Here is a 9,874-nt window from a genome sequence, read left to right on the forward strand (position 1 = left end):
CCTTTTTTCTTTCCCAAAAGGCCTCACATCATTAGAAGTATCCAATATTCTTTTGAGCTACCAATGTGGTACTTTGTTCGCGCACCCAATAATCTCCCCCTCGAACTAAGTTCCACATGGCTCTTTACCATAACTCACGGGTTAGAGATTCAATATGTCTATGTGCCACCCATATTGTCAGAGTATTTACGGTCACCGAAGTCCAAGGGTTGTGTATGCGTCTTCAAAGCTATGGGTAAAGGTCGTTAACCGGCCCATAGACGGGCCAAGACACTAACCCGGGCCCCACGTCACACTCCATCATCTTCACTGTCATCCCGCTAAACCATTAGCTCTGATACTAGTTGTTAGGTTAAATGGTCCAAAGATACTCTTAACATGATGTGATATTGTCCGCTTTGGGCCAAACCCGCACGATTTTCCCAAAAGGCCTCATATCATTAAGAGTATCCAACACCTTATAAGTAGCTCCTTTTTCTTTTTAACTACTAATGTGGTACTTTGTTCGCACACCCAATAAGTCACTTTAACTAGAGGTTTTGAGTTTGTGTTTTAAGAATGAAAAAGTCCTGATAGAAAGTATTTTCCCGTTTAATAGACCTTACATGATGCGAATTCAGATTAGCAAGAAATCAGAACTCCAAAGTGGATATCAGACACCAATGAAAAACCTAATAAAGCAAACACTACTAGGGGTGGGCGTTTGAGTGTCAGATTGGATATGAAAATTTTGGTTTGGATTTTCGGATTAAAGAAATTACAATCCAAATAAGCTCGGATCGGATTGATTTTTTTTAAGTTCGATTTCGGGTTAATCGGTTTGGATATTTCAAATTTTCGATTTTGACTTTTGAGCCTTTAAGGCAAGCTTATTAGGAACAAAATTAATGTGCGTCAGTTACCAAGTTACAAGTCTTAGCACAATGTAAAACCAAATATGTAGATCCAATAGAGAATTGTTATCACTGAACTAAAAGGTATCAAGTCACATGTTCCAGTTTTACATTAGTCTCTCTGTTTCATTGGAAGTTTCCTCATTCTTAAAGTATTAAAGTAAACTCAAGCTTTGCAAGCTATATGTATTTAATTTGATAAAAATTTCTATATTGGACTTAGTATTATAATGGGTAAGACTGTAGGATATTAATCTATTAGACCTTTGGACTAATTAGTATTAGACACATATGTATAATATTGGTAAGGCTAAATATAAAGTATAAAAATTTCAGATTTTCGGATATACTAAATTCAATATTCAAAAGTTTTAAAAATAAAATCCGAAGTCCAATCCATAATTCAAAAATTCAAACCAAATATTCAAAAAAATCGAATTTCGATTTGAATTTCGCGTTGGCCCAAACTATGCCCACCCCTAAACACTACGAAACCAAGTTGTTATTCTTGTCTTCCTTGTTTATTGAAAAGATTTCCACGTAAGACCTTACGTCATATAGTTCTTAAATACTTGCTATAAAGTTGCTTCTTATTATTGTGCAAATATTGTGTACTTTGTTACAACAATTCTAGACCAATTTATGATTAGACGTGCACTATACCACATCCTTCTAAAACTCAATCGCTTTTAATTAGAAGTCTTGAGTTTGAGTTCCAAGAGTTAAAAAAAAAAAAACTGATAGAAAGCGTTTGCTCCTTTAGTAGACGTTATAGGATGTGAATTTAAATTAATCAAACTTCAGAACGGATATTAGACACTCATAAAAAAAGGTAAAAAATAAAAGCGATGGAACCAAGTTCTTTGCCTTTGTCTACCTTGTTTCTTGAAAAGACAAAATTAGAAGACGTAAAAGATTAAGTTGTTAGTCTTATATTAGACGCTCATAAAAAAAGGTAAAAAATAAAAAGCGATGGAACCAAGTTGTTTGTCTTTGTCTACCTTGTTTCTTGAAAAAACAAAATCAGAAGACGTAAAAGATTAAGATCCTGTTTGAATGGGCTTGAAAAAACAGATTATAAGCTGGAAATAGTTTATAAGTCAAAAAAAATAAGTTGGAGTAGCCTAACTTATTTTTTTGGCTTATAAGCTGTTTTCAGCTTATAAGCTGCTTTAGATAAGCTAAGCTAAACTGGCTCAATTAATTTTTTGGACTTATTTTAAGCACAAAATGACTTTAAACTGACCAGTCAAACACTCAAAAAAAATAAAAACAGCTTATAAGCAACTTATAAACGGGCTCTAAGTTGTTAGTCTTTGTCTACCTTGTTGCTTGAAAAGACAAAATTAGAAGACGTAAAAGAGAATAATCAATAGCATGATGGAATAGTTATAAATGGCCTGTCAAAATTGTCTTGGGAATAGGAGAATTAATTAAATAAAACAACACAAAATAATTATAAAGCCGTATGGATTGTCACTTGAAGAGTTAACGTGACAACAACCGCCAATTAGGGTTGTTCACGGTTTTAGTTTAAGTTAAAATCAAATCGAAAATTTAACTAAATTGAATAAAAAAATTAATATTTAATTTGGTTTTAAATTTTAAAAATTGATAATATTTGGTTTGGTTATGGTTATATTAAAAAATAACCGAATAAATAACCGAACCAAACCGATAAATTTTATAATTTTTTATATGTATAATATTAGTTTTTCATAAATAATTATAAATATTTTATACCTTTTAATCATTAATTTGATTTCTGGTCCACTTATTTCACATGATTGTTTAAGGCTCGTGTTTTTAAAAATATGTTCAAGTCCATGTCTTTAAGTCTTTTAACGCTTTAAGTGTTAAGTGTAAACCTACTAACAGAAGCTCACGTTAGAGTCTAATGTCTTTAACTTAAATTTTTAGCCTTTCTTTGTCAGCCATTTGATTTTAGGTTATTTCTTCTTCTTTTTTCGAATTTATACCTTTCTTTTTTTCTTGTCTGAATGGATCCTAAACTTCTAATATTTTTCATATGAAAAGGACAGAGGTTGTAGATTTGGAGGTTCCTATAGAAGATACTTCAGTAACATCAGCATTTGCTGCAACTCAAGCACATGGTAATGTCTTAATACTTCTTCCGTGGATAATCCTCCTAAAAAGCAGAAAAGAACAACTCCTTGTAGTCGAGACCCTAGCCTTAGGGATAATGATAGAAAAACATCTGAAGTTTGGGATCATTACAGAAAGTTTTTTTTAATAAAATGAGAGAATTGAGGGCAAAATGCAAGTACTGCCCCAAAGTTTGGGATCAGTACACAAAGTTTTTTAATTTCATATATTTTCATTTTAATTTTAGGTAGTTTTTATGTTTAATTAATATGTATGTTTGTAACAACAACTAAAAGCTCCTATGCTCTACTTTATTTCCAGGTATGTATATTAAGATGACAAAAACGGTGCAGTCACTACTTAGTTTTTAGCTTTATATGTAATAGTTTAACAACTTTGGGTAACTTGAGTACGACACTATCACTAATAGTGAAAATGTTTCTATGATGTATGTTCCAAATAAAAGATATCGTTTGAACAAAAAAAAAAGACATGTCTTTTTCAACTTTTTAATGTTTACTGATAAGTCTCATGGCTGCTAGTTATAAACCGAAAAATCCAACCAAACCGAACCAAACCGACAATAACCAAACCGGTGGTTATTATTTTATTTGGTTTGGTTATGGTTTTAGATATTTAAAAACCGACTAAATTGATTTGGTTATGGTTTTAATCAATAATCGACCCAAACCGAACCATGAACACCCCTACCGCCAATATTTTAGTATAATATTTCAAAAATGAATGTTTATTCTTTCATGTCATTTCCTTCTTAAATTTGAGAAGATCATTTCATTATTTGACGTTTGTGTTTGACTGTTAATTCTTTTTAAAACAAATGGTAAGACCATAACTAGGTTTCTTGTCTCTGTGTGATTCTTCTATTTTTTTTCTTAAATCGGAAAAATATTGAACTGTTCTATATGAATATCCATTCAAATGAAAGCATAACAGTGACAGATTCAAAAGATTTAACATAGAGTTGCTAATTTCTCGTTTGGTTACACTATCATGCCTTCGAGAAACTACAAATATAAATAAAAAAAGATATTGCTCAACATATTCTATTATTAAGAAAATTCAAATAAATACTTACTCGTTTGATTCAAAAGATTTTAGGGAAAAGATAACGCATGCCCCCTCAAATCAAAATAATTATCAGCCAATACTCCCATTACTTTTTTACTTTAGAAAAAGTCAAAAATATTTACCTGAGATGCCCCCCAGTTATGATACTAACATAGTATATAAATATATCGAGACGGTATTATAAATGATCATGTTCATGTATTAAAAATGAAACACTTTTTTCGAAAAAAAAACTCTATGATACCATCGTCTTATATACACATACGGTATATAAATATACTGAAATGGTATCATGGAGGACTATTTCAGTCCTTCTCTTAGTCCTCCATGATACCATCGTGATATATAAATATACTGCGATGGTATCACGGAAGAAGGGGTTTGGCCGAGAGGTATGTCGGGTAAATATTTTCAGTCGGTGCGGGTAGAAGCGAAAATAGTTTGCGAGGGACATGGAAGGATAAATATTTTATATTTTAGGGGTATTCAGTGATGTTTTCCCAAGATTTTATTCTCACTAAAACCCATTATTTCTACCATCCTCCCCCAATACTCAAAAATCAAGATTAATATTCTCACTACATATCTAATTTAATACCATAAGACTCAAAAACAAATTTTTCTTTTTAAATTCAACGTCAAATCAAAATCAGACAAACAAATTAAAAAAGACGGAGTAGTAAATAAATAAGGCAACTATTTCCAAAACAAACATCGGAATTTGAGGTAGCCCAAGTAACTTGAATCACAAGCAGGAAAGCACTTTCTTTCTTCTCCGTAGCCGTCACGCCCGCTTTTAATATCTTTCTCTTTTGTCACAAAAATAAAAATAAAATGTTGTCTAGTACCTGAAATTCGTTGACTTCATTAATCTGGATTCCCCACAATGTTGAATTTAAAATCTCTGATTAAATGTGTAATAATTATTTTCTTGATTATCAATTCTACATATATATGTCACGGCCTCATAGTCAAACTCATGACACATATTGTCTGTTTTTGCTCAACTGAGCTCACAAATTTTTCCATTGGGCTATGTTATTATCTAAGTCAAAAAACACACGTACGATGTGAACTTGTATTATACCTTATAAAACTCTTCACTTTCTTCTCGCATTTTGAAATGAAATTTGCCTATGTTGTAACATACAAACCTTCTGCGAAAGCTTGCAACATAGAAGCAGAGACAGATCCAGGATTAAGCTCTATGAGTTAAATATTTAAGGTTTATTGAAGTCACTGCATCTTTTAAAATTATAGGTTCAGCCTATATCTTATGTTGCAGTTTTAGTACATTTAACATATAATTTGTGCTTTGCATCGAAATTATTTGGTGAACCGACAACACACTGTCACACTCCATCCGCCCCTGCCTAGAAGTCTGTTAGTCCGTCTCTTTGACCCATCTTTATCGGCCAACACTCTATCATATATACACATTATATTCATAATCAACCAACACTTCCCAAAACCATTCCCCATCTACACCTTTCCTCTTCCTCTCACTCATTTTTCTTCTTGTTCTTCTCCTTTAGACCCAAGAAGCCAGAGAAAACGGAGGCTATAACGCACCTTGTACACCACTTTCTTGACAAAACCAAATATCATGCAACAAAAAATGTATTTTTCAAAGGCTTCTACTACTTTTCTCTTCATGTTCTCATTATTGATCTGTGTTTCTTTTGCATCCACAACACAAGCTAATAGAAAGCTATTACTAAACTTGCATGAATTGAAGACAATTACCAATTTTGAGGGCTTGAGATTGTATCAAATTGCCCTTCCTAAGGTCACAATCCCAAATTCCACACCTAGCAAGAAGGGCCATTCTCATACCATTAATAGAATTCTCAAGTCTGCTCCTAGCCCAGGAGTAGGCCATTAATCTCTTCTACAATTTACATCCTTTTTCCTCTCTTCTTTTTGGTTTCTCTTTCTTGCCTTTTGATGAGAAAATTGTTCGGTAACGTCTTAACATCCTGCCTATGGCGACACCCATGTGATGAGCCGGGGATGGCCCACGCTTGCTTGATGGGCTCGATTAAGAAATAACTCTTCACACATTGATAGGTGCAAATTTCAAAACACAACTTTTATAGTTAAGGTCTTGTTCGTTTTGGCCCGATCTTTCTACATCATCAATATTTTAATTTAGGCCTCACGATTTTGTCTCCAGAAAGACATCTTGATAGTTGAATCCTAAACTAGCCCTTTATGACCCCTAAGTTCCTCATTATTTTTCAACATGGAATTTGTGCAAGGCAAATTTCATTGTGAATTCATTTCAAGTTAACCGCTCAGCGATGCGTAGCCTGTTACAAGCAATTAGCTAGGGTAAAATTGTTCACAAATCAGTGAAAGTGTATAGTTGGAAAGTGATAGGATTATTCCACAAGTTATTTCAATTTGCAGTCTACAGTACAGTTTATACTTCTATATTTTTGTTATTTTTGGGATAACCAATTATAGGACTGTTTGATTTGTAATGGAAATCATCCTGAGCTTGTATTCACCTAGCAGAATAAAAAATGAGCATCACTTCTTTATTAGACGTAGGATATCGTCGAATGTCTCTTCTTTTTCTCTTCATGAAAATAAAAATAAAAAAGTCTATTATCATAAGATGATCAATCAATTCGGTGGAAACAAGATAAAATATAATTTGATTATTACGAACAAATCTAAAATTTATAGACAGAGTTAATCATTAATTGTCAATCGTGGAGCAAATGGAATTTGATACGTAAATCAGTCAAAAAAGATAGAAAAATCTTTTGAAAATAAAAATAAAAAAGTCTATTATCATAAGATGATCAATCAATTCGGTGGAAACAAGATAAAATATAATTTGATTATTACGAACAAATCTAAAATTTATAGACAGAGTTAATCATTAACTGTCAATCGTGGAGCAAATGGAATTTGATACGTAAATCAGTCAAAAAAGATAGAAAAATCTTTGACTTCAAAAAATTAAAGGGCTACAGCTTTCGCAAAATTTTAATTAGAATCTGACCACTTTCTTGAAATTAATTGATAGGCACTTAGTTTGTATTAGAACAAATGAGCAATATGCAGAATCAGTCAAACTAAAAAGATCACAACATGTGCTATAATGTAACAAAAGCCCTTCGAAATGAAAATTCAAACGGCAACATGAAAACATTTATTAAGATGAAACACTGCAGTTGAACATGAAATAAAAATACTTGACATAATTTTATAAAAACATTGAAATTAGACACACATAATAACTTGTTTATAACAAAGTGAAATCAAATTTCACAAAATAAAACTTGTGATCATCTGCACTTCTGTGTGAGACACATAATAAAAAAAAATCCGTCATATTGCTCGGGCAGGAGGTGGGTCCTTGTGACCCCCTTTGCTTGGACCGGATGGTGGAGGTAAATTTTTCATCAAATTGTAAGTTGCACCTTTAATTTCCCAATTAGTTTTTTCCTTTGGAAATATTATTGTACCGTGAGTTCTTGCCGAAAATGTCTCATTTGCAGCCATTAACATGAAAATGATCATAATAATGGAGATTAGAGAGAGTTTATGACTCATATTGGCCATGAGAATTTGAATAATAATATGCTATGAAGTAGAAGAAGTTGATAGAAAAAATGTGTGTTTGTTTTTGTGTATGGAGGAATGTATTTATAGGTATCGTGATTTAATGTGGGAGATAACTTTTTAATTACCGGCATATTAGACGTTATGAAAAGATTATTGTACCTTGAATAGATCAATCTCCTACAAATCAAAATTTAGACACGATCTCTTGATTTTCGACCTTTTTGTTAGTAACATCAATTAATGCCAATAATTAGGAGAAGTAAGAGGAGATTTTGTCCAATCAATTAGTCTTTTTTTTTTTTTCTTTCACGGATTCGTCTTTAATTTTTGCAACTCATATATGTGGTCTTTAATCTTTGTACTGACTGTGTTTCTAATGAAAATATCTAGATATGCTTCGCTCGGCAAAAGTTCAGTAACATTTTATCTTTTGAAACTAAACTTTTGCCTCGTTCAGCATAAATTCTAAAGGAATTAAATTATGCGGCATAAGTTGTGTAGTATTTTTCAGATTATGTTAATTGTTGAAAGCTTTGCTTTTTTTCGACATAACTTATGTAGATGTGATGATACAAATGTCTGACCTAAATATTAACTATGCCGAGCGAAATCTAAACGCATGCCTTTTTTTTTTCAAATTATGTTAAATGTTTTATCTTATCTGACATAACTTGTGGGATGTTATGATACATATGTTGAAACTAAACGCTAACTATGCTGATAGAAATTTAGTTTATGCCACGCAAAAAATACTGAATGGTAAAAATTAAAACCACAAATTTGAGGAGCAAAAGTTATAGAACACCCCGAAATTGAAGCATTTGTACGAATGACCGCACATGGTGCTTTTAGATGGACGTTAATTTGTGAAATGAAAAAGAAAAGGATATCGAGTCATCGAATATACGACGCATGCTTAAAAAATGCAAAGGATATAATTTATCACTACTAATTATATTTAATAAGTAAAAAGCACTAGCCTTTTAATTTGCCAACTACTATATATAGCTTCAATCAAAGTATGGACATTTGAGACAGGAAGCGTCACTTATGCTAATCACCACAGCAGAAAATTGTGCAATCAATCCTGAATAATAAATTTACGCTGTGTTTGGATTGACAAAAAAAAAACAATTTTCTCATATTTGGTTGATTAAAATATTTTTAAAAGTACTATTTAAGGAAAATAAGTTGCTTAGAAATTAGAGATGTGTCTTTGCTAGTGAGGAAGGGAAAATAAGTTTCATATGTAGAGGTATCAAAAGGAGCTGGTCCAGCCAACCCAAACAAGGTAGAATTAGCTAACCCTTTTCATTTTGGAAAAATCTACTTGTTATAGCTATGTCTAATAACTATTTATTAATATTAACTATCTTTTTTTCTATTTATTATTAGTAGCTTAATTATTTATCAAATTACCATCTATAACTTATTTTTATAAATACAGTGTATTTTTTCTAAAAATGAGGTACCTCTCTCTCACTTACTCACAATCTCTTCTTTTTTAAAAATATTTTTCTCTCACATCTTAAATTCTCTCTATCCAATTTTTACTCCCATTATTCTTCACCATAATTAGCACGATGTCTCTCACATCTTAGCACGATTTTTACTCCCATTACAAGTAATAAATTTTGGTAAATTTTAGTGTTTTTGTTTATGTTGTATTTCTCCTCACGACTACAGTGTATTTTTTTAAAAGATTTGAATGTGTTCATCTTTTTTGGTGAAAATACAGTGGTATTTTTTTATGTTTTCGCTTCTATTTTTTTGTATAGAGTGTTTTTCTTATATACACTTGTATTTAAAAATACATGTATTAAACTATAAGGAAATACAAACGAAATATTTAGCCCCAAAAAATAGGAAAATACATGTATTTAACTATGAGAAAATACAATCGAAATATTTAGCTCAAAAAAATACATGTATTAAACTATAAGGAAATACAACCCAAATATCTAGCCCAAAAAAATAAGAAAAAAAATATATGTATTTAACTAAGAAAGAGAAACCTGATAAGTTATGGAGGATATGGTAAATACGTGATTTGTGGGATGTATCCATTATTAGAAGATTCCATAATTAATGGGGCACTAAAAAATCGTCCAAAAAATAAGGAAGGTCAGGAGATACATGTATTTTTACAAACAAAATACAACAGTAAAAATCTAAAAATCAGCTACATATGGTAAATATGAAAA

The sequence above is a fragment of the Lycium barbarum genome, chromosome 11 (assembly GCF_019175385.1).
Source record: "Lycium barbarum isolate Lr01 chromosome 11, ASM1917538v2, whole genome shotgun sequence".
NCBI lineage: Eukaryota > Viridiplantae > Streptophyta > Magnoliopsida > Solanales > Solanaceae > Lycium > Lycium barbarum.